We start from the raw sequence: 24,595 nt of genomic DNA, 5'->3' as shown, positions 1-24,595 counted from the left end.
TGTAAATTTTGCATCAATTGTTGCATTAGAAAATATTGTTATTAATTATTTTAATTTTTTTTAAAACACCAACACACTCTTTTTGTTACTTAGAAATAATTTTTTACCATTTAATACATTTGCAATATAGTTGTATTCATGTGAATAATTTATGTAACTTCCCTCTACAGTAATAACACTTTGTAGTCGTCTTGGCATAGAATCAGACAACGTATTAAAATACTCAGGCCTATCTTGCAGTTGCCTCCATGAAGTGATAACTTTTCCTTGCAATTGAAATGCGAGCCATCCCAGGTCTCCACTCTCAAACCATTTGGGACCGGACGTTCTCATTAATATTTAAATCCGGAGATTCAGCAGGCCATGGTAGTCGTTAAAGGAAGGGATGTTCTTGGTAGTCTTCCAGTCTCGAACTAATCACGCAGTGTGCACAGCGTTGTTGTCCTCCACAACAGTTACTTCTTCAGCATCAGGAAAGTGTTCTTTGACTGATGGAAGAAGAACTTCATCAAGCAACTGCACATAATTTGCTGCATTCAGACGTTGCCCAACATCTACGATTTCACCTGGTCCGTGTCCACTTACCCATGCCCAGTAAGCAGCAGTCACTCTACCACTATGGGTCTGTGGTAGTACGTTTCGTTTATCATACCGGGTGTTATCAAACCTTCAGACTCCAGATCTTCTATCTTTGTCTGTAGAAAAAATTTTTTCGTCGATGAACACTGTTCTTCTCCACTGATCTGCTGTTTTATTTACATTGGCCCTTGCAAATTCAATCCTTGCTGCTCTATGCTGGTTCTGTTACTCTAATTTTTTTAAGTGCCTTCCGATACTTAAAATTTGTCCTTGTTTTTATATTCTTGTATAGAGACTTACGACCAACATCTAAATGTAATGTTGCTGGTAATCTGGATAACGATTAATGTGGATCTAACGCTATTTGGGCTTTACGTCGAGCAGTATCATCGTTGTCTCATTTATGTCGTCTCTGATTTTCTGTAAAGATGACGTATTATAATAAAAATTAATAAATAAGTGTAAATAATTTTTTTTACGATGGAAAAAATTCGGTAATATTATAAATTTTAAATTTTGGTAAGTTGTTATCATTGATTAAATTACTTAAAGTGAGAATATTTCAATGAGATACATAATCTTAGCAAGTGCTTTACATTGTATTATCGATTGTAGATTTAAAACGTCATAAATTGTTCTTATTAATTTTATTATTTTTAATTTCTTTTTACTTATGAGAAATATTAGCTTACGATATCTTTGATCTCGAACTTCCACGCTATACTCCATTGCAAGTTCATATCTTCCAACCCACTTTCGCACCGTTTTAATATTGGAACGTAATTAGGCAGCAATATCGGCAAAGTAAACACCTTGTTTATTCAATATCTTAATTCTAGCTAAATTTTCTTGATTGGATTAAAAAGCCATTGTTTCTTTAATGCATTTAAGTTGGAATGCAAGTTAAATAATAATAAGTTATATTTTACATATATGAAACAAAATACAATCAATTTTTTAATCCTTTCGACATTCATTTTTTTTTTTTAATTTGAAAAATTATATGAGAATGAAAATCTGTAAATCATGAAATATTTGCATTAATCTAATTAATTGTTGTATATAGTTATTATAAAATATTAAATAAATAATTACTATTTAGGATAGGCAATAAATAATATTGAAGAGAAAATACCCGTATTGTATGATTCCAAAATGTTGTTGCCAACATACGTTTGCATCATATGATTGTAATTTTTTTAAATGAATATAACAATAATTAACTATTTAATAGTCAAAAATACATTATTCACAGTTAACGTTTATTCCAGATTACATTTCTTAACTAATACTTCAAGTAATTTAAAATTCAAATAATAGTTGGCATTACTGATTTCATCAAAGTTACATAGAGAGCCTTCTACTTTGACCTCCTACCTCCTACTCCCTGTTAATGCACGAATGTTTTAAAACAAGTAAAGTGCTCTACTTCAGTATCTTGACATTTCTTACAGGTATACATTTTAAATTAAATGCATTACATTTAAACAATTTTTTTATTACCAGTGGAATTTTACGGGTTATTTGAAGGTTCACGAGTAGCCAAAGAGTGAGATACGCTGCGACAAGAATACAGTTTTGTAAGAGACTTACGTCAAAAAAAAAAAATAAAAACAATCTAAGAGATAAGTCCTTTCAAGCGGAATCTATATAAAAATCTCAATGAATTACCATTCATTCTATAATGTTTTTTCAGGTGTGATACATGCATATAAATTTTATCAACAGACGCAAAAATAAATGGATTAAAATGATTCAAAATACTTTGTCATAAACGCTTTCCTTAACAGAATAAAAAATGAAAAAAAACGAAGATAAACAAGATAAATGTTTTTTTTTCCAAAATTTTATATTTTTTATTCAATAGATAGATACACAATAAACAACTTATAATCTAGGTTTTTAATGTTTTATATAATTCTCTGCCAAGACGACTACGAAGTGTTATTAATGTAGAAGAAGGTTATATGAATTATTAACATGAATTTAACTATATTGCAAATGATTTGATAATGATGATGATGATGATGATGATGATGATGATGATGATGATGATGATGATAATGAAATAGAGTATGTCATCGTTCCAGGCTAAGGTAGCAATAAGAAGCTACCTTGTCATGAGCTTTCTTACAAATTTTATAAATATGTTTTCTGATACAAATTACTATCAAGAAATGGATTCTTGCATATCACTGAGTGCTTTAATCAAACTGACAGATTGTAAACAAATACCCTTGTAGCTTCCGCTTGACATAGACCTCTCAGACTAAGAAAGCCTGTTGATTGTCTGCCCACATTGTAACGTTTACTTTACCATTTGTGCATCGTATTACCGACCATGCTAGGCAATGTTGCCATTTACGTCAAGTACGGGGAACGAATTAACGACCCTCGCGTGTACAGTGGTAAAGTTGAGAGAGACAGAATATGGCCATTTCCACACACACATGCTGAAAAGACTATAAATGCTTAAAATATAAAGTAGTTGAAGATATTAAAATTGAGATTGTAATATAAATTTAAGGAGGCGTGTTAAAATATGAGTAAATTCATATTAAAACCGTTACGAGTGATATCTCTCATGCGTCATAAGCACGATAAGTATATGCAAAAAGACAAAGTTATGTACTTCGAAATATTGTAAGTATAATGAAAGAGGAGATCTTGTAATCTTAATTAAACTATATTAATATGTTGAATTAACTTGTTAAATATGCTTATTTAAGTGTTAGGTAGGGAAAGATAATTGATCCACAACCTCCTAGTACATTTATTAAACAAAAAGTTGTAAGAAAGACATTGCTCAAATATGACTATCAAAAGCACTTGATGAATTAACACATGAATAAAAGATTAAACGAAATTGAAACTAGTTGTATAGAGAAAATCATGGGACAATCACCTTTTAATGTGGTTATTATAAGTTTGCCGTATTTTCCAAAAATTTTTTTTTACAAGTTCACACTTAGAAATCATTTAAGATACAAATAATTACTTAAAATAATTAAAAATTACGCATTTAAATAGCTAAAAAACTGAATTAGTAGTTATCATACACCGCATTTTCATAAATTTTAAGGTTGAACGAGACGATACAAAAATATTAGAGAAAGAAAGAAATTACCATAAAAGTTTAATTTCTTTAAATATAACACATTACCTTTAGCAGTTATAACATAAATAAGAAGCATGTGTATAATTTAAGTAACATCCATCACAGTTTGTTTGGATCTGTTATGCTTTTAAAATGTCATGTAAGTTTCTAAAATAACTTGTTTATGCGTAAGGCGGTTAAACGAGAAAGTTGGATCTTGGCACTCCATAATTTTTCTTTGCTTACGAGTATATCTGTCTACAAATTTGATATATCCTGCTATTTTGACGCTTTTTGTGACTTACTAGCTCAATAGCTTATGTAGCTTCTTTACGATTTTTAAAAAACGTACCCAGTAAGTCTGTTAGCATTGTATCTATTTTTTTTTAACTTTTGTCATTACTAAAATGTTTTATTTGTTTGTCATAAGGCCCGAAGAGGTCAAGGCACTGTCATATGAAATTTTGCTAAAAAAATTAGTGCTAATGATATTTCCAAGAAGATCAATAAATTCATAGTTTTTTACAGTGTAGACATTTTTTCGTATGGATAATAAAATGGCTACAGAAAAAAACACTGTTTTAATAACTTGGAAAATAGATGTTTGCTGGAAGTAGTAGATATTGTCATCACACATAAAGCTAGGCAAATTAAGAATATTAACTTATTTCAAAATCCATTATATAAATTATATCCTTTATTTATTAAATGAAGGTTCTTATATGACATTTGGTATCTTGGCTTTGGGAGTGACTCTCTGAAAACTTACACAATTTTGCAACTTCATCACGTTGTATCTCTCCTACCTCAAGGTATACAGTATATGGCTGCTGCTGCTAGCTGGTAAGCAGCTCACTGAGCTGACCTTTATTCAATAAACATTATACACTTACTTTTATAATTCAGCCAACACATGCATTCATGTATAAATATGCATGAAGAAACAGCTACTACTGCTATTGTTAATTCTTACTAGTGACAAGTCTATATCTGCACGGAAAAAAATTCGTAGCAAAAATGCTAAAATACAGTATCTTGATGCGTTATTAAACGCTCGCATGCTTGGACAATCACATATTATCCTGGAGATGTTGACGTTCCGAACGCCTATTTTTCTGTGGCACTAAGTTATCTTAGAAATCTGGGGTACAACCGATTCATTTTTCTTTCCCATGAAATAAGAGTGTCATCGATAGCTGGGATACTCAGCTGCACGACTAACATGACTGCTATTGGTGTACTGCCGATAAAGGTTCCCGATAATCGACAACTCGATGAGGCATCTTATAACTACTCATTACTATCTTTGGTTGCGGTTTGCTTCAATTTTACCTCAATGTCACTTAGCAGATCCTACTGAACTAAAGCTTAAAGCTGCCTTATTTTAGTAAAACTTTGAGCTTTTTTATCGTTATTGTTATTAAATTTTTTAAGAAAAAAACTTTGAAAAAACCATCTGGGAATCACCAAGAATCAGTATCCAAAATTTTAGCAAAATCGGCTCAGTGGTTTTCGTAGTTTGTGACTACAACGTTTTGAGCGACTTTACTTCATATATAAGTAAGATGTATCATTGTACATTGACATACAGCAGTTGCTCTTCAACATGTATAAGACAAGTGTGTCTATTCATGGAACGTGTTCTTATTCATGGAACATAAGTTTTCGTTTTCAGGGGCAGTGGAGCACAGTTTTTCTGCGTGGGGAATATATACAAAACTTAAATTAACGATTTCTAATGACCCAATATCCCAAGCTTTTAAACCCAGTAATCCAGGAAACAGCTAGTTAATAATACTTTACTACAATAAGTTATTAATTAACAACTTTAACTAAGTCACAAGCATTTTTACTCAGTTACCCGGAGGCAGCGAGGTACAAATATATAAATTAAATAAATTATTAACAAAATAACCAAATAACCTACAACTCTCGATTTTTAGGGCTTCCAACTGGTCAAATTGCAGGGATTTAGGCTTTTTTTCTACCGTATGGGTCCCTATCAAGGGTCACATTCTTATAATATATGTGTACATAAAATTCGATGATTGAATTCAAATGTTTACATAAAAGTTTAATTTTTTGTGTCATTTATATTATTAAGAATGTACATTTTCTTTTATAATTTTCAAATGTGAATTAATTAGTAACTTGACTCGAATCCCAACATTAAGCTTCTTCTTCGTACACATTCCAAATTGTTACACTATTTAATATTTTCTGTGTCATAGTTAAACTTAACCATGTCAGTAGTCGTCTTAACACAGAGAAAGATCTTTCACACATACATGATGATCCGGGTTTAACCAGTTATAGGTTGACTTATTTTAAATATTCTGAAATAAATGAGTAAATATCTGGGTTTTTTTCAAAATTTTAAAAACATTTTTTAAAGACTTAGTTTTTAAATTGTTGTGAAATATTCTCCATAATTTTCTCAATTTGTCGATACGTCTTCTTTTATCCACTTTTGATGATTTTGAATCATTCTATTAATTTTTTTCATAGGCTACAATATCGAAAGAAAATTGCCTACGTAATTCAACCCTATTAATATCAAGACAATCTATAGAATGATTAACGTCAAAAAAAAATAAACGATTTTATCTATGTCCACATTTTTTCCTGTCAAGAAGTTCTCACATTCATTAAAAAAAGTGATTGTACCATTGCTGAAATGATCATTAGTAGACATCAATACAGTGTTTTATGATAAAGTTTTTGATACCAATTTTCTGGTTTTCTGAAAATACTTTCCTCAGTAAGTGAGTCAAATTTTTGTTCCTACGTCTTCAAGTTTTAATTTGTTGTTTATCGTAACTTTTTTGTGAGTTAAATTTATACATAGTTCGGTTATCTGAAAATCAGTATCTAGTCACTTAGTCAGTTTAAAAATATCAATAATTATATTTAAAAGAAAAAAGAATTTCAATGACTGCATACTTCATATTTCAAAAGAAGCATTACCATCTACGCTTTTATTATCAATCATCACATCGAAAAAATCTCTAATAATATTAGAAATATTAATGTTAATTATCGATGGGTAAGTATTATATCAAATTATGATACATTAACCTATTCCATCTAAATTGCGCTATGTATATTTTTTTAATAGAAACGTCACTCTTATTTTTAGAGTGAAAATCACTGGAGTGCAAAAAACTTTGTCAATTAAAAATTACAAAGCAGTGAAAAAAGTTATCTGCTTTAGCCAGGAGTCGAACCCAGGCCTCCTTCTTGCTGGGAAGGTGCGAGTAGATCAGCTATGGCGATTCTGTCCCAGGTGGGCTCGAGTCGCCAGGCGATTTCAGCCCACTCCCTCTCCGCGGCGAGTGGCCCCTCTTTTCGGGTGGAGTGGTCCCTGCTGCAGCCAATGGGCGAGCAGGAGCTGTGGCTTCCTCGCATTCCTTGTGCATGCGCTGCTTGAGGTTGCGTGCGCCAGCTGCAGTGCGGCTTGAGTTCGCGCGCGCTGTTTGAGTTTATGCGCAATGTGCATTAGCGCCTGTAGCGCCGCGTGCGCCAGCTGATGACGTGCAACGCAGTTTGAGTTTGCGCGCGATGCAATGTGCGTAAGTCGTCTGCAGCGCTGATTTGCGCGCACTGTTTGAATGTGCAAAACCATGTGCAGCTTGTGCACGTGGTAGTTATATGCATACAAAACTTTTTTTGTGTTAGCGAGGGCGTTGCATGATAATGTAGGATGTGGAGTGGTAGGAAAATAATTGTTAAACATTTTTTGTTTCATTTTTGAAATCAGTTTATATTAAATGAAAAATGTACATGATTTAGAAAACGATTTTGTTAAACATGTTGTTCTTAAAATACATAAAAATTTGGCGGAAAAAATTTATGAGTATTATTTATATTATGTGCTTCACTTAACCAAGCACGTCGTAGCCGGTTATCCATGTACGCTGTTGCTTTTGTCGTTTAAGGCGTTGATATGCTGCATAATATAAATCGCTGTCTTGCTTTGATGACTTAATTAATATGCTAGTCAGAAACCATTGTTTTAATTCAATGTGCTTTATGTAGGGCACAAAATAGTTTTTTCTTTTCAAAATGGTTTTGTCCGTGTGTAAGGTATACTGGAGAAGAGACTTTGTCTTCAAAGTCTTTGAAAGTACGATGCATTTGGGACAAATTGTGAACTTCACGTGTCAGGATTGAACTTATGAACTTAGCTTCATCACTTCCGCAAGTATACATTCTTTTCAGGTTCTTGGCAATAGTTATTAGGTGATACTTTAAGTCATTCAAAGTAACATCACCCTCAAACCATTCGATTCCGTGGACTTCTACCGTCTGGTGATTATTATGTTTTTTGCTATCAGACGGTAAATCATTTAAATTGCAAGATGGCTTGATTATCCAATGGTCAACAACGTTTCCTTGCAAGGAAACCACTGAAAATTTTTTTAGTATGAAGTGTTTGTCAGCATTATAAAAGCCGTGGATACTAATGATGAAATCCATGATGTGTTTTGAAATTGTGAATATTTAAATTAAAAATGATTTTTTCTAATATATTTTCTATTTAACAAGGCTCTTGCTTTTACCGTTGCTGTTACTACTTGTGTCACATGAGTAAAACTGAGTGAATAATAATATACAACCTGTATTTATAACTTTTCTTTATCAGAGCTAGTGACATCTGCCCACCCAACAGCGCTGCGTGAAATTGCGCAATCTCTCTTCATGAGCAAGCATGAGATGTAGCTTTCCTTCCCTCCGAGTGCCTGAGCCGATCTTGTGAATACAATCGGTCAGTTTAATAGCTCAGAAGCACAACTTTACTTTTAAAAATTATTTTTACATCTTATTCTGGAATTATAATTTACATTTTCTAACAGTTCTTTATTATTGGCAAAAAAATTTTTAATGAGGAAGAACTACTTTATGCATCGAACTAAGCAAATTTTTTCGATTTAATTTAAAATATATCCAATCCCCTATTGCAGAAACATGTCTGATAGCACATGAAGAGTTAATGTTAAAGGCATGGTATTTGCATGGCAAATAGGCTTCGTTAAGTTGTGCAAGCGCTGGGCATCCATACTCCTCAATATTAACGACTCTAAAAGTGTAGAAAACATGAATGACTTGCACCTTTATTATATTCTATCATGTGTGCATATACATACTTGTATGTTAGTACTTCTTCCAGGTATTTTTTTTTTCAAGGCTCTTGACGAAAACCGTTTCCACGTCAACAAGTTCAGTTTTAAATAAATTGAGCGCTCTTTCATAGGAAATGTTTCCGACATTTCAGCTTATACAAATCGATAATTTGTGACCCCTGTGCTGACTGGAGTGATGTGCTTAAGTCTAGAGGTACTCTTTGTGGTGAAATACTCCCAATCTCTGTTTCGAAAGAGTAAAAACTTTCAGTGTATGAAAGAGTTGGAGAGCTCGGTGATTCATCACCTAAGGAACATGAGTCCTCATAATCTGTTAAACAAAATAAAAAAAATTATGTTAAAAAGAAAGAAAAAAAAAATGAGAACAAGAAACGTTTAAGAAGATTAGAAAAAAAAAAATTAAAAGTATTAAAACTCACTTTTTTTCGGCTGTGAAACTACCGATAGATCAAGTGGAGCTGTTTGCTTCGTAATATGCTCTGCTGCTATTGCTGCTTGAAGAGCATAAAAAGTCTCCGTGTACGATGGTGTTGGACAGATCGGTGATTCTCGAACTATATCGGTTTCACCACCTGAGGGACATGAATCCTTATAATCTGTTAAACAAAATAAAAAATAATGTTAAAAAAAACAAAACAAAAAAAAAGTTAGAGGAAGAAACGTTTAGGAAAATAAGAAAGAACATAATTAGAAGTAATTAAACTCATCTTCAAATTTAAAATTTTCTACATTGACAATGGTGGTTTTGGTTTCTGCCGGCTGTAAGACTACCGCCAGATCAAGTGGAGCTGTTTGCTCTGTAATAAATTCTGCTGCTGTGGCTGCTCGAAGAGCATCAAAAATCTCAGTGTACGAAGAAGTTGGTGAGGAGATCGGTGAGTCTCGAACTACATCGATGTCACCGACTGAAGAACATGGTCTCGAATTATGATTTTCAAAACAATCTACATAGTGTCAAACAAAAAAAATATTTTTTCAATAATGCTAAAAAGAAAAAATAAGAAAAAGAAACATTTATAGAAGAATGAAAAAAGTAATTATAAGTAATTAAACTTACTTTCAAATATAAAATTTTCAATGTTGTCGATATTAATTTTAGTTTCAGCTGACTGTAATACAACCGGCAGATCTATAGAAACTATTTGCCCCGCAACGCATTCTGCTCGAAGAGCGTCGAAATTCTCCGTGAATTGAGAGATCGGTGATTCCCGAACTTTAATGAATTTTAAAATTATAAATTTTGGATGATAATGAAAAAAAAAAAAAAAAAAAAAAAAAAAAAAAAAAAAAAAAAAAAAAAAAAAAAAAACTTACCGATAACTGCAGAGTTTTCATCATAAGTTCATGAAAGTATTGAGTCTGCCCAGAAATTGTCGTCTATCAGTTGTTCAGGAAATATTTCGTCCAAGATATTAATAACACTAGGTGGCATCTCGCTTAAGAAATTCCGGAACTCCAAATCCTCTTTAAGTTCACTTTCACTTGTCGGATAAACTGGTCGCGTTCTAGCCATTGCAATGATAATAACCAACTGTATGGTTCAAAGTGCTATTTCGAAATGATTAAAATCAAGTGCTACTCTGCTTTTCTTAATTTTAGAGCAACTACTCCGATCCAATAACATAACAGCTGCGTTAGAAAAGGGTGTAAGTGCAATACCAAAACAGCAGTTAGAAAAAGATACTAGAGCAACACCCGCCTCTGCAGTCCCCTCCATTCAAAAATGTGCAAAGCATGCGAAACTATGTTTTTTACTTATGGTATGCGCAAAAACCCTCTCCCTTGGTCTCATGCATACAGGTAATTTTTCGCATAAATGAATTTTTCCTTCTACGATAGGTTTTTCAAATTTTCAAATAGCCAATCAGAAATAACTTACGCCCTTTTTCACCCTCCTTTACACATTTTCATGCACTTTCCGTAGAATTTAAGAACTGCTCTTGACCTTAATTTCAAATCACCTAGTAAATCACACAAGGAGTCAGCAACTTGGGGAGTATTCACACGACTAGGAATCATCATGCTTCAACAAAATAAGGTACTTTTATTTCATAATTTATTAAGCGTTACTCTTTCTCACCCTCATAAGTTTTTTTTATTTATTTTTCTTATTTTTTTTTCATTTTTTTTTTTTTTTTTTTTTTTACATCTGATCAATCGCTTCGGCCACAGAAATGATTGGCAAAAGTTATATTTTAACTCTCTCCACAGCAATGATGTTGAGAGTTCCTAATTTCCTTTCTTTCTCTTGATTTAAATTTAAAAATCTTTTTATTAAAATAGTAAAGGTTTTATGGACGTAATATTTTTTACAGCACAAAAATGGTGAAAAAAACATCAACTGGTGATATCAGAAGGTACAACGAACGACTTTTTTGTCGTGCGATAAATACTTTTGCAAGGGAGTATGAAGAAGAAGAAGAAGAAGAGCAGGCGATTGTACACCATGTGGACCTTGCGAGTCAAGAGATATCCACGGAGAAGGATCCCTTAGCAGATGCTGTTTATCATGATCAAGATGCTGCTGCTGCTATGAATCCTCTTAGAGACGTTGCCCAAGAAGCACTTCCCACATTAGATTTTTTTTTTTAAGAAGAATATAGTAAGAAAGAAATTATTGTTTTATGTTAAATCTTTATATTTTGTAATGTTTTCTTAAGAAATATTTTGTTTTTTTTTCTTAGAAGAAAATACCCGTACAGCGTCTGAAGCTGCATGGGTAGAGGAAGTGTTAGCTGTTGGTACGCCCTTAACAGCTTTATCATCGTCGGTTTCGTGGTGGATGGAGCAAAACTGGAGTTTTTAAACAAGACCACAACCAATAAAAGACGAACGAAAATAAGAAGGAGAAGAAGAAAACATCTCGCATACACTGAATCAAATAGTGCCGACAGTAGCAGCAGTAGCAGCCGATTGGGAAAACATTCCAACACAAATACCAAGTATGACGATGAATATAGTAAAAGAAGAAAAAGATATTCTATGTTACGTTGAAAGTTTAAATATTATAATAATAGAGAAAAAAAAAAAAAAAAAATTTTCTATTTTTCAGTGAACAACAGTTTACACCACAGCATGAAGATTCTTTACTTGTTGCAGCACGGGTAGTACCGTTAGACAACGAGCTTCTGCCAAATAATCTACAATAATGGACTGATGAAGATCCGAATATTTTAACCTTGAGGGCGGAGACAGCTCTTTAAAACCAAAGGTTAAGGGTAATCCAACGAGAAATGAAAAAGATTATAAGCGAACGGATAAATGAACGTGAAAGAATCTTAAAACAGGAATCACGGCTTAAAAAAAGAATTGAAAAAACTAAAAAAAAAAGAGAGGCTATAGAGAATCTTAAGCAACAGAGTTTAGCATTAGCCGCGAAAAAAAGAGCAAGTCGAAAGCGACCTATTAAAGAAAATTATGTAAATGATTTTTGTGAAATAAAAAAATGATACAATACCAAATTCTTCAATTGGCGAAAAAAAAGGAAAAGTATAAGTAGTAGTAGTTGTTTTTTTTTTTTTTTTTTTTTTTTTTTTTTTTTTTTTTTGTGGAGGGAGGAAAAATGCATTAAGGCACACTGCAAGGACAGCGATGGTGTGGGACTCAGTGGATTTTTTTTATTAGACCACCCATACCCACTAAACCCCCCCCATGCCGCATGGCTTTTGATCCACCCCGGAACCACGTTAGCATTACTTCAGGGTGGAGCCATCAGGGAGACCATCAAGTCTCACAGCATTAACAAGCTAACTCGCCACCATTTGCTAGAGGTGCTGATGCTCTCGAGTCCTAAACAGGACTCAGGTTCCCTGAGGACCAGCACCTTGTCTAGCGCTTCATAGTAGGCCGCCTACTCAGCCAGCACCACTATAAGCTTAATGCTTTCCCTTGCTGATAGGTAAAAAAGTACCCAGCGCAGCGTGGGTCTACATAAGCCTGTCTTTCAACTCAAGGCCTTTTTGCCTTATTTTAATCCTGCTTGGGCCTTATCCCTGGTCTCTTTGAGGGCTCTTCTGAATAAACAGCAGCTTCCGCTGCCTGCTTCGTGCTTGTTGTCCAATGTTGGGTAAAGGAAGCACCGTGCTGGGCCTGGACACTCTTTCTTCCGGTGGTTTGAGCTTCCACACCGGAAGCACAGCTTGGACCTGTTTCCATTCTCACAGTTGTCCGAGACGTGTCCATATCCCAGGCATTTGTAACATCTTATTACTTCGATTCTTCTTCGAATTCGGCAGCTTACAAAGCCAACTCGTAACCTGCGTTCCTTTTCTACTTGTCTAGTAGATGCTTCATCCACCTTTATTAGAGCCAGCCTCTGTCCTCTGGTATTTGGCTTTAAAAGAGCAACTTCTGGCTCCTGGCTCTGATGTCTAAAAGTCCTAGCGAAAGCCTCTTTGACCTCATCTTCCTCTACAATGGCATCCAGGTCTCGGACCTCTAATGTCACTTTTCTGTCGCTCATTTTGACAGTACCCTGTCCGGCTATCGACTTTTCAATTTTCTGTGAGAATGCAGTAGTATTCTCTACATCTTTGGCTTTAATAAGTATGTCTCCTTTTATTGTAGTGACAACACTTTAAACTGCCACTTTAGCCTTATCGGGGTCAAAGTTTGCCTTCATAGTCTTCAGCACTGTTGCAAAGGTCTGTCCTTTAGCCATCTTCACTACTACTGTTGTTGTGGCGTCCACTTTTTTCTTCCAGCTTGTTTTGTCATTTAGTGGAATTTCTTCTTGATTGCCCCAGCCTGTTTTCTTTTTCTTTGAAGACATAGCCTGCTGGCGTTTCTCAGGGCTGTTTGATGGGCTTCTGTTTCTCTTACTTCGTTCTATTTCCTTTAAGGCAATGTTCAGGGTTCGTTTCTGTACATGTCGTCGGAAACTACCTCGCCTTTGTTCTCTCCACTGCAGGGATTTAAATGACGACTTTAAAGCGTTGATATACAAATCTTCTTCAATAAGACAGCTTTTTCTTAGCACCTCTGCCTCTTGAAGATGCTTAAGCGCTGCTTTGAGCCCATTTTTAACAGCGTTCGCTGCGTTGCCGTTCTTATCATTAATCAGTTGTAGCGTCTCTGTAATGTCATTCGTTGCTGATTTCCTTTAAAGAGGCAAGCTCTTCCTGGGTCTGGTGGCTAAATATCGACACGTTGCTAACCTCGGTGTCGTTAGTGCCTATACTCGACAGGCTTCCTCTTCGTTCTTTGTCTCTAAGAAAAGGCCATGGAACATTTAGCAGTCCCTGTTGGCCATGAGACACGTCTTTGTGGCCCCCCCCAGAATCCGTGGGGCCTGCGTCAGTCACCCGGGCTTTCACCGGATTGGAACTGCCGGCGGATCCCCTCAGAGAGGTTTCCACCTGAGGTACTTGTTTTGCATCGACGTTCTTCATTGTGGCATCTTTTCAGTGTCGTACTGACCCGCGAAGACCAGCACTACCCTTTTTTCTAAAAATAAGTATTTGAAAAGGGTTAAAACCAGGGCAGCAGCCCTCTCTGTCACCAGAGAAGACCGCTACTTGCTCGGGCCGGCCAGGAGTCGCCACTCTTTCTTAGTTTCACCCACGGAGACTGCCCTGGCGTTGAGTAACAAGTGTAAAAATGGTGTTTGTGTGTAATGTATGTATTTGTTGGTACACAACGGTTATCCCAGCGAGACGAGTGGCAGGTGTCCCGAGACCGCGCAGACAACCCAACAAAACGGGCTGGCGTAAGGCACTAAGATGCCGCCATATAGCCTCCTCAGTGGTAGTAAGCCTAGATTAGTCGGCCCACTACGTCTTTTTTGCTTATAAGGCGTACAGCCACATCAGATGTGGCTACCTAGACTTACCCGGGCCTCATCATCCGGCTTCACCCATCACCGGGCCCCCAACGCAAGCCCGGAAAAGGACCCGCCACACGCAACCCAGAACAATCCGTAAGTGTCCCTGTGTTTGTTAAGTAAGAGTGTGTGATGCATGTATCTGAGAAGAATGTTTTAACCACCGCTTACTTCCATACACGACGGGTGCTAGTTTTTGTTGGCCCGCATTAAGCAGTGCAGTGTCACCCACGGAAGCAGCAAACAGCGAAGAACAAGGAGCACAAGCAGAGCCGGCCCATGCATCCACACCGATGGGGGCATGGGGCACTAGTCCCCTGTCCACATCGCCGCAGATACACACGCCAACGCCACTCACGCCCCCCAATCCACGCCCCCGACCACCACCACAGAGAGCCACCCCAGCTGCCCATCGTCACCTTTTATTTAAAGAGGATGTCCCTATCCGCCACCCGGGGAAGCACCCGGTATGGAGAAACTAGCGAAAACCCCTGCCGGAAGTAGTAGTAGTAGTAGTAGTAGTAGTAGTAGTAGTAGTAGTAGTAGTAGTAGTAGTAGTAGTAGTAGTAGTAGTAGTAGTAGTAGTAGTAGTTGTGGTAGTTGTAGTAGTTGTAGTAGTAGTGACAGTAGGGATAGTATGAATCCTCAAAATTAAGTAAATTTGAATGTAAATTAAAAAAATAAAGAATAAAATAAAATAAAACGAATTTATTCTAAAACGTTGTGATGAGTTTTGTATGAACAGCTGTGTATCTCCCCCCCCTTTCCCTCTTCATATGCTTACTTTTTTCTAAAATTTATTTTATATGAAGATGGGAGCTGCTTCAACAGCTCATTTTCATGTAATCTGTGAGCAAGTAAGCTTGCAGTTTTTAGCTATGGCAATAGTTCAATATTTTAAAGATGTGGCTCACTAGCTATGGAAAACATATTAGCAACCTATAAATAGATATGATGCTGCTTATATCCAAATTCAGTTAGATAGCAGTCTAACAGTTCTAAAGAATAGTAATTTTTTTTTTAGTAAAAAAAAAAATGACTTATCAACTTCCGAATTGCAAAAATTTTGATCAGCGATAGCTTTACTAAAAACTTTCATACAAATACTTTATGATCGCTTAGAAATAGTAGAAGCAGCAAAAATATTTATCAATGAGTTTGAAGTTTTTGTATCAGTTAGTGATCGTAAAGTTAAGGCAGCAGTTACAGCATTTGAAAATGAACCCGAAGTGTTTGAACCAGAAAATAATACAGAATTCGCGTCAACAAGCAAGTTTTAAAATAACTTCACAAAATACGTTCAAGGTGAAGGTATAGCTGCAGGGACATTTACATCAGCAGTAATACCGTTAACAACAACACTTCCAGTTGCTGACAACAATAAAACAGTAAGTCTCGAAGATGTTAATAGTGCTTTCAAAAAACGAATCATGACAGCATTGATTGTCAATTTAAAACGTTTAGATTTAAAAAATTTTTTTAAAGATGCAATAAAGCAGTTTTTTAACCGAATACAACAGTCTCTAAGTAAACATGAAGCACTCAAAGTTAATACAGTGTTGTCATCTGAATATGTTATAGTAAAAGATAACATTAAAAGTGCTAATATAAAATTATTTAACACAAAGTCACAATCCATTTATCAAACAACTGACTTAGACGATTGGTTTGATAAGAATGTGCAACAACCAAATGAGCAAAGTATGGATGACTTTGAAGATGCAGGTTCTGGCTGGTTTTTACATTCAATATTAAATTTAGTCATCAACATCAATAAATTGAATCCTATGCGAGGTAGTTCATTTATAGATTTACCAAATTACATTAAAAAAAAAATGCTTGTGTAAATATTGTTAACACGGACAATCAATGCTTTTAATGGGCTTTTTTATCAGCATTGCATCCAGTAAATAAAAATGCAAATCGTGTCTCTAATTATAGAAGATACGAAAACAAGTTAAATTTTAATGATATTGAGTTCCCGGTTACCCCAAAAAAAATTTCTAAATTTGAAAAACAAAATAATGTTTCGGTCAATTTATATTTTTCAAAAAAGAAAGGTAATACTTGTAATGTTTGTCCTAGTCATTTATCAGGAAACAAAAAAAAAAAATCATGTTAACCTTTTACTTGTTAAAAGTTTTTATATTGATGATGAGGAGGATGATAATACAATCAATATTGAGAACGATTAAAATACAGAATATAGATATCATTATGTTTGGATTAAAAATTTGTCACGTTTAATACGCAAACAGTTGTCTGAACATCAATATGTTGCAAACATATGTGACAAATGCCTTCATTACTTTTGGTCTAAAGATAAATTTAAAGCCCATGAAGAAGATTGCAAAAATATCAATAGTTACAAAACTATTCTACCTAAAAAAGAGAAGAATGAGCACAGACTTGGATTTAAAAATTTTACATACAAGAACCGAGTACCTTTTGTTGTTTATGCGGACTTTAAATGTTTATTGGAATCCGTTGAAAATAAACGTGCGTATAAACATCATGTAGCATACAGTATTGGATGTTATATCAAATGCAGTTATGATGATAGTCAATCAGAGTATAAAAGTTATAGACAAAATGATGTCAATAATGATAAGACACATGCTAAATGGTTTGTCGATATTCTTTACCTTCTTGCTTTAAAACTGGAAGAATTGTATAAAAATCCGATCAAGATGATTGATTTGACAACAGCAGAAAAGTTCATGTATGATCAAGCTTGTTTGTGTCATATATGTCACCAGCCCTTTAGTTTAGTTGATAAAAAAGTACGAGATCATTGTCATCTGACTGGAAAGTATGCATATTTTTTATTTTTTTATTTTTACTGTGACAGTTATTATCATTTCATACACCAAACAAAAAAATATTTTTTCTATTGTAGGTTTCGAGGTTCTGCGCATAGCAAATGTAATATTAATTATCATGATTCACGAATGATACCGATAATTTTGATGATTCTCATTTGTTTATAAAAGAACTCGCAAAGAACTTCCCAGGAAGAGTTTAACTTTTATCTCAGATAAAAGAAAAGTATATTTCTTTTACAAAATATGTTGAAGGAACTGATATAAATCTACGATTCATAGATACCTTTAAATTTATGCCGTCATCTCTCGACAAACTGTCATCATATTTAGATGAAATGAAAATTATTGAAAGTGTATTCTCAAATTATAACTACGATATGAATCAAATAAATTTATTAAAAAGGAAAGGCATATTCCCGTATGATTATATATTCTCGTTTGAAAAACTAGAGGAAAAAAAGGTACCAACAAAACAAGATTTTTATAGTAGCTTATACGAAGCTCATATTACTGATGAAGAGTATGAGCATGCTAAAAGTATCTGGAATACTTTTAACATTCAAACACTTGGGCAGTATTCAGATTTATATTTGAAGACTGATGTGCTACTACTTGCCGAAGTTTTCGAAAATTTTCGAAACAATTGTCTCGAAGCATATGAATTAGATCTGGCTCATTATTATACAACACCTGGTTTAACTTAGGATGCCATGTTGAAGTATACAAAGGTTAAAAATATTTTTTAAATTATAATTCATTATAAAATAATAATAATATTCATGATGATAATTGATTTAAGGTCAAACTTAAATTATTAACTAATATTGATATGCTTATGTTTATTAAGCGTGGCATACGAGGTGGCATCAGTCAATGTTGTAATCGCTATGCTAAAGCAAATAATGCATACATGGAAGAAGGCAAACGCGATGATATGGATGAAAAATATCTAATGTATTATGATGTCAATAATTTGTATGGTTAGGCGATGACACAACCATTGCCTTACGCTAGTTTCAAATGTATTGAAAATATTAACCCAACAGGTATTTTGAATGTAGAAGATGATGCTGAAATCGGGTATATACTAGAAGTGGATCTTACTTACCCCAAAACTCTTCATAACGCACACAAGGATTTGCTATTCTGTGCTGAGCATATGACACCTCCAGGATCCAAACAAAAAAAATTATTGACTACTCTGTACGACAAAAAACGATATGTAATACACTATCCGGCACTCAAGCAAGCTGTGAGTCATGGTCTTCGTATAACAAAAATCTACCGAGCCATACAGTTTCATCAAAGTTGCTGGTTAAAAACATACATTGACTTAAACAGTAAAAAACGTCAAAATGCAAAAAATGACTTTGAGAAGATGTTGTACAAATTATTTAATAATGCAGTATTTGGAAAAACAATGGAAAGTAAGCGCAAGCGAATTGATGTTAAGCTTATTAACAAGTGGGCAGGAAGATTTGGGGAAGAAGCATATATTTTCACGTCCCAATTTTCATAGTTGTTATATATTTGACGAGCAGCTTGTTGCTATACAATTAGTGCGCACTGATGTTTTTATTAAAAAACCAATATACATAGGATTAAGTGTCTTGGACCTGTCCAAAACACTTGTGTATTAATTTCATTATGATTTTATAAGAAATAAAATTGGGGATTAGTGCAAACTGTTGTATACCGACACTGATAGTCTTATATATGAAAAAACGAATAAAAATATCTATAATATGATGAGTGAGAATATTAGAGAATTTGACACGTGGGACTATCCTATGAACAATGACTTTAATATGCCTTGTGAAAACGAAAAAATTGTTGGTCTTATGAAAGATGAATGCAATGGTAATATTATGTTGGAATTTGTAGGATTGCGAAGTAAAATGTATAGCGTAAGATTTTAAAATTAAAAACTATTTAAAAAAGCTAAAGGTGTAAAAAGCTCCATTGTAGGAGCTACGATAACCTTTGAAGATTACATCAAGTGTCTGACTGAAAATACTAGCATCACTCGAGAGCAGAAAATTATTAGATCGCGTCATCACTAACTATTTACTGAAAAAGAAACGAAGATTGCTTTAAGTGCACATGACGACAAACGATTTTTGCAACCTGGTTGTACCGATACTCTACCATGGGGTCATTATAGCATAGTGGGAGATGAATCATCCAATAAGAGGGAAGGATCGATAAAAGGGGTAGCTAATCAGGTAGGAGAAGCTGCAAGGACTGTTCCTGTATTGGATTTCTCAAAAATAGACAGAACACTAGCAGATGAGCCTACAGTGGGGGAGTCGGTACCATATAAGGAGTCGTCTCGACCAGGCAAGCTCATTCTACACTTCAGCAGAGGTCCAAGTAAGGTTAAACTCAATCAACAGAAGCTGACATCACCTTTAAGTGAACCACCTCATAAAAAACGTCAATACAGTCAAGGTAACGTATTTTTTTTTTTCATTTTTATTTCATTTTTTTTTTTTTTTTTCTTATAGTAAATATTTGTGCATATTCATACAGCATATGTAATGTTTGAATAAGTTATGCTAACTTTCATGTTTTTTTTGTTTGTTAAAGATGGATCTTGCAACACTCAACAAATTCGCTGACAGTGATTTTCTCCCAATGAAAAAACTTTCTGAATTGATTCCTGACCAAAACTACATGGTGTCAAAACTAAGAAAAGCTTATCCTAAATTCGGACCCAAGATAGTTGCAAAACTTGACGATCAATTTCAAATTTTTCTGAAGACTAGTATAAGTGCAGCTTTGTTTTAAAACGAGGAATTCTATAATAAATTATTGGATGCTGTAAATAAATGTAAATGATTTATTGTATACAATGGAAAACACATCATATTTTCTTATGTGTGATGTAAAAAAGTGAGAAAAATAAATTACAATTTTCTCTAAAATTTGAGTATTTATTTAAAACATTCTTTCTATGTAACATTTTTATTATTACTTGATACATATTACAATCTCATAATTTTTAAACTTGAAGTGATTCAAATATCTTAGTTATTTATTCGTCCAACTATTGTAAGTACTGTCAAAACCCAACCATCTAACAAAAACTCGATTGCCACGCCTTTGAAGAATCTTCTCTATGAGGTATACATTATAATGTTTTGTTTTTTGCAGTGAGTGCTTGTAGAAACCTCCAGAAATAGGTTAATCTTGATAATCTTTCAGATGATTTGTCGTTGGATTTGTTGCTGCTACTCGCCTGATTGTAAATATTTCTGTCGACCAATTTGGTGTATAACCTTTTTCAAATGCTTGTTTTGTCTTGCTCACTCGTACTTTATCGCCAATTTTAAATTTTGGCTTACTGCTATTTTCACATTTTTTAAAAAATTTTTTCAAGACTTGAAATTCATTTTCAGCAGTAATGTCTTTCAGTTTCACACTAATTGTTCGATGCTTCCTATTGTTGTATAATATAACTAACGTTTGTATTAAATTCAACCAATTATAATTGCCTTGCAAACTAAATTTTTTCCACATCAAATCTTTTAAAGTACGATTGAATCGCTCGCATATTAAAGCTTTAAGATTGCTGTAAGTTGAGTGTAAATTTATTTCATATTTTTGCATGAGATTTTGGAAGTTTGCATTATAGAATTCTTTGCCGCGATCAGTTTGCATGTTTACTGGCACCCTCCTTTTTTTAATATCGAATGCATTGCTGCAGTTACTTCTTCACCAGTTTTTTTCTTTATGGGTACAGCCCATGCGTACTTGGAGAAAATATCTATTACAGTGAGTATATACCGATATCCTTTGTTTTCGGAAGCGTAAGGCTGCATCTCTACAAGGTATGCTTGCCAAATCTCATCTAAACCACGTATGTTGAATTTTCGGCGAGGATAATTACGCCTTGCTGCCTTATGTAGTTTTTCAACGATTTGCTCCATGTATTAACTGTCTAGGTTTAAGTTTTCTGAATCAGCTTGAATGAATGGGAATTTTTTTTGTAAGTTAAATACAAAAATTCGGAAGCTATCTGTTTCTTTTTCAAACTTCTTAATTACTTCAATCAAGTAAGCATAATTTACTGCATCTTGAGGCTGTTTTGGTGTTCCAACATTGCACAGTCTTTTGTTATTTAAGTCATACTGCCCATCTGTTGTAAGTTTATATCCAATACCAGGAGGACCTCGGCTACGGCCTTTGGTTTTACCTAGTTTTCGACCGAATACATCAGCACTCATTTTGATACTAAAGCAAAAATTGTGCACATCAATATATATATCCTCTTTCACGAAGCTCTTCGATGATAGATCAAATTTCATTGTCAAGACTTGTATTTCCTGCCAACTTTTTAGCTATTAATAAGCGTAAGCGATTTACTAACTCATTAGGATCATCTTAATGCGTATAATCTACTTGTTGCATTATTCGAGCAGTTTTATAATGAGGTTGCAGCGATCCACCTTTTTTACGAACCGTGAGATCGAACATTGGAGCAATCATTTTAATAAACTTATTACTATTATGGGTTCGTATAGCTCCGTTTTTTTAAAACCCTTTTATGTGAACATTTAACATTTTTAATAATATGTAGTATTTCTCAAAATCCTCCTGTGTCAACAGAGATTCATTAGGATGCTTTTTGATGAGTAGCTCCATTAATCCCAGAGTCATTGGATACTTTAAATCATATATTTTGATATGGTTATTTTCAAATTATATTCGCGAATCACCAAGTTTGTACAACTCATTTTCTTTCCGCACTCCATACTTTAAATCTAATTAATCTTTCTGATTTTCATCAAGTATTTGTAAATAAAAATTATTTAATGAATTCTTACTAATTTGCGCTGAATCAACTGATTGATGCTGAATAGTATTATTTAAATCAGTATCATCATCACTTTTACTAATGGCAGACTCGAATGTTATATCACTTTTACTAAACTTTTCTCTGTCTTTTGGATGCTTTTCTTTATCAACTTTATTATTTTCTTTATAGTTTTTGTTATAAAAATAATTATGAGTAACAGAATTATTACTATTATTTTTTCGTTTTTTTGTTTCGGCAACAATTTCCATTAGAGGGTCTGTAATTGGTTTAAAAGTTCCACTAAGCACTTTTTCAGCCTCATTTTTCCCAAATTTCAATAGTCTGTACTTTTTTCTAACAGCCTCACGTGCCTTCACTAACTAATGTAGAACGAATTTCTCTAGTTCATACATAATAATAATGATGCTGACGATGATGATGATGCTTCAATGTCTTGCGACTGACTGTAATGATTGCACTAGGTATGTCCTAAATGTACAGCAAAATTATCAAAACCTTTTCTGTAGCGACCATTATTCGTTTGTTTATCTTTATTTATAACAACAAATCCATGTTTATCATCATTCCAGCAATTAGAGCATAAATTTTTTAATTGAATGTATGGCATGTCAGAATTTACATGATCATTATACACATGCTTTAAATTAACATCAGTTTGACGGAATAAAACTAAAAAATCAACGTTATCCCTTACAAGATGCTTTGGGACTTGAGCATATGACTGACAAAGATAGAAGCAGTCAACATTTTTGTGTCTACCCATACAGTAAAAGGCCTTTACATTGTCTTGTTTTTCACAAGCTATATCATCAAAAATTATTATAGAATTTGGTAAAGCATCGTCGGGTGAGACTACAGTCTTAAGTTCGCTGAAAGGTAAGTATTTCATACCCTCTATAGGCTCCAATAAATCTTTTAAAAACTTGTATTTTGGCTGATGCAGCGATTCAGAATACACATACATATTCTCAAACTTAACACCATTGGGATGCACGATTAAAGCCAATAAGCTATTAGTTTTACCACAGTCAGATGGACCGCAAAATACTGCGCGAATACATTCGAGTAGTAGTTCACCATGTTGATTGAAACGCTTTTCTTGTTTTACAATAGCGTCAAAATTCGGTACTTGTAATTTTATGGATTGTTCTTTGGATTCCATGTCTGCTCTGTATAAAGGATAAGTGACAACTAATCTTTTAATTGAATAGTATAACGCTTTTATATTTTGAGCTCTTTATTATAACGAATTTGTCTACTATAAATACATTATTTGTTTTCTCGAACGCTTAGTCATAATTAAACCTCTGAAGACTAATCATCATCATGTATCATCATGATCATGCATCGTAAGAGAGGACGAGGTCTTGTAAATAAAATCATAAATTCATTACCAGTAGAGCTTCATTTGCCTGGATATCAGTATTATGGGCCTGGTACTAAGCTTGCTAAGCGTCTTGCTAGAGGAGATCCAGGAGTTAATCCGCTGGACGCCGCGTGTAAAGAGCATGATATAGCATACTAAAAAAATCGACAAGATTGAAAATCCAGACGCGAAGCAGATAAAATTTTAGCTACTGATAAGGCTTGGCAAAGAGTTAAAGCTTCAGATTCAAGTATTAGTGAAAAAGCAGCAGCCACCTTTGTGACTGGCGCTATGAAGCTTAAATTTGGTATGGGGCTAAAGAAGCAGAAAAAGAAGAAGAAACATTGTATTAACAAAAGGAAAAGAAAAAAGATAGCTTAAAAAAACAAGGTAGTGCTTTAAGTGCAATTATTAAAGCTGCTTCACAAGACATGAATACCAATAGCAAAAAAGCTCAAGATGTTATTTGTAGTGCTTTGAAAGGTGCTCGTTCTGCTGTTAAAAAATCTGGTGGTAAAAAGCATGTTAAAATTCCCCGCATCTTACGCCTTCCTACTCAAATTGGTGGAGCTCTACCTCTGATACCCTTGTTTGCTGGTTTAAGTGCAACAGGTGCTATAGCCAATGGCATAGCAGGAATTATTAAAAGCATCAATGATACTAAGTCAGCCAAAAAGAAGCTAGCTGAGAGTCAGAGACATAATCAAACCATGGAATCTATTGCCCTCGGGAAAGATCTTTATCTCAGACCTCATAAAACTTGATTAGGAGTCTATTTAAAGCCTTACGTTGGAAAAGGTTTGACGAAAAAAAAAAAACGAAAAAAAAAAAATCAAAAAAAGTTCAAAGTAGTAAAATTACCTGATCGGGCTCTGACCAACATAGATTTGATGAAATATTCTAAAATATTAAAAATCCCACGTTTTCGTGGAGTATTCATG

This window comes from Copidosoma floridanum, unplaced genomic scaffold (assembly GCF_036245765.1).
Source record: "Copidosoma floridanum isolate Cflo_tuat_1 unplaced genomic scaffold, Cflo_Japanese_pri ptg000004l, whole genome shotgun sequence".
In the NCBI taxonomy this organism is placed as follows: Eukaryota; Metazoa; Arthropoda; class Insecta; order Hymenoptera; family Encyrtidae; genus Copidosoma; species Copidosoma floridanum.
This window is presented reverse-complemented; position numbering follows the sequence as displayed.